Here is a 2,877-nt window from a genome sequence, read left to right as displayed (position 1 = left end):
CATTGCTGCGCCCTATAGAGATGTTATCTAGGAGTGCACAATAGTGGAAACATGTACATCAAATACTTGAAATAACATATTTTGGCAAGTTAAGTGACGTGTGTGCGGGTGACTCCTATATGTATGCTTTCTACACATGAAATTAAAAGCATGTAAAGAAAATAGAAGATTGACCACATAGATCCTATAGGCACGCTTTCTACCCATTTATGTGAGAATTAGAGTACCCTACCTCCTTTTTACTAATTTCTCCATCTGTTTTGTTTATAAATTATTACAGGCCCAAAATAATAAATACAAGTGCAAATATTACATATAGAAAGACTGCATGCCCAATAAATAGAGCAGGCCCAAAAGAGAAATAACCTAGTAACACTTGGGCCTTCAGCAAGTTCACTTTTCACACGAACAGTAGACCCAGATCCAAGCATACCTCAAGCATGAGAGAGTATCAATTACACAACACAGGGCCACACACGAACTCGTACCAGACTTAGAGGGAGAAACCATATATGGTAACCAATTGACAATCCTAAAGTCTATAATCAGTGATTACATAAATATATCATCATTCTAAGAAGCTAAGGGAACAACATTGGTCAAACAAGAGGGCTTGAACATACCAACTAGTTGGACAGCTTTAACATTGCAAGTTTGACATAGAAGAAATAACACCATGTTGAGCAATCATTCAACAAAGGAAAGGGTGTAGCATGCGGAACACAGTTACACATTAAGAGGGCTTAAGAAGCATGTCTATTGAGTTAACATGACAAACGCACACACATGCTATGTTTCCAGAAATAAAGTTTAGTACAAGATATTAACCAAAATTGATCAGAAAAGACTTTAAACAGGTGAACCTTATTCAAAATAATTATAGTTAGAGGGATATGCAATTTCATATGAAGATTTCTAATATGGGAGCCTATCATGACCACAAGCAATATAACAACAAACTAGTAGCATGGTCTACAACAGACCACAACAGTGTCCTAACTCATGAGAATATATATATATATATATATATCACTTAAGGGGAAAGAGACAGGCAAACATAATCATTCGTACCAATTACCTAGACAGAAGGGAAACTAACATAAAAATTTGCCCTAGAAGCCATTCTAAAGACATAAGATTAACAAACCAAACATACAATATGACTTAAATGGCAAGGACACATGCTTTAGCTAATCAATACAGCCTCAAAGATCTATCATGTTGGGCAAGAAGAACTCAATAAGGTCTGGAGCACAACATAGAAATACATGACAAGGTAGGGAACACAGATTAGTATAGAAGCACTCTAGATAGCTGGAATCCTTTCCGATAATGAAAGCGTATTACATGTACTAAAGCCTACTGAATTCAACTAATAAAGAACATGGAACTGCAGAGGATTGTTAAAAAAATATAATGGTAGTAAAGAATACAGTATTAGGGATCCATGAATAGCAAGGAAGCTAAATCATGCTTACAAAGTCTAAACAACATTAGCAGATAGAACACACATGTCATAGACAAACAGAAAGGAAAATAGTTAAAATTGTAAGAGTCAAGGACACTAACCAGTAGCAAAGTTAAACGAGCAAAAGAGTGAGGAGTTTAGAATATATGTAGTGATTCAGTAGCAGAAATCCAAAGAGAACCCCAAATCACTGATGCTTCAAAGCTCACAAGAGCCTCGATAAAGGCTCCGAGCAGGGCTTGCACTGGAGGAGGTTGTTTTAACAATATTATAGCCTTGGCTTTTAGCCGGCCAAAAAGTTCAACGTTTTCAGAAGATATTCGAGTGTATCAGAAGAAGTGAACGAGTGAAAGATGAGAATAATGCGAGTAATAGCAGTAATTAGGTTTATCTAAAGGGGAAATTGGGGAGGGGTTATATAGTAGAAATCGAGCAAACAAATATGGAAAACTATTAATCAAACACAAATAAGAAAAGAAAAATATCACATGCAATCATTAACTAAATGATAAAGGAAAAATTGAAATTTCAAACCTTAGTTGAGTCCAATGGCCATGAATCTGGTCGAAAAGGCAAGAATTATTCATTGTAGAATATATATAGATGAAACATCGGCCAGGTCTTCACAAATCAGAGCCAAGTGAGGCCCGTCTTAACAGGTAACATGTGAGGCCCCGTGAAAATTTCCACTCTAAACCCGAACCTCGTAGTGCCAAGTTAGGGCCAGGTGTTAGAAACTCATAAAAAGCTCGCCGCAGCTCGGACCCTTTGAGCTGATCTATGCATTTAAAAATCAAGAATCAAAGTTTTCCAGAAAAGTGCAAATGTGCGGTTTAGAATGTGGTCGCATACCAGGTATGCGGACCGCATTTATGCCGCACAGTGAGTTAGTGTGTTAGCTAATTTGAGGTTAAAGATGCGGTCCATTATGCGATCGCATAACCATTATGCGGACCGCATAGTCGTCGCATAATTTCCTTGGGATCTTGTGAAGGTCAGTTCTGCGGTGCATAATGTGACTGCAGAACGGGTATGCGGACCGCATTGCCGTCGCATACCCAAACAGAGTGTTCAAATTTTGGGACTCCTTTTGCGGTCCAATCTGCAGCCCGCATTTCCATTATGCGATCGCAGATCCGACTCGGGGCTCCAATTTTCTAATTTTTAACCGACCCCCCTATCGTTATATTCGGTATTATAGCTCATTTTGAGCATTGTTCTGAGCGTTTCTAGAGGGAGAGAGAGGAGTCTTAGAGAGGGAAAGTCCTCCCCATCAAATTACTCCATGAAACCTTGTTCAATCCTTGAAGATAATCAAGCAAGGGCAACTGAACTTTTCATCCCAAGAGGTAAGGCTTCATCACTTCAGTTATTATTTCTACACTCAGCTATAAGGGGTCCTTCGTAAG

The sequence above is a fragment of the Nicotiana attenuata genome, unplaced genomic scaffold (genome assembly GCF_001879085.1).
Source record: "Nicotiana attenuata strain UT unplaced genomic scaffold, NIATTr2, whole genome shotgun sequence".
NCBI classification, from domain to species: Eukaryota; Viridiplantae; Streptophyta; class Magnoliopsida; order Solanales; family Solanaceae; genus Nicotiana; species Nicotiana attenuata.
The sequence above is the reverse complement of the archived record's forward strand: the minus strand, read 5'-3'. Positions refer to the sequence as shown.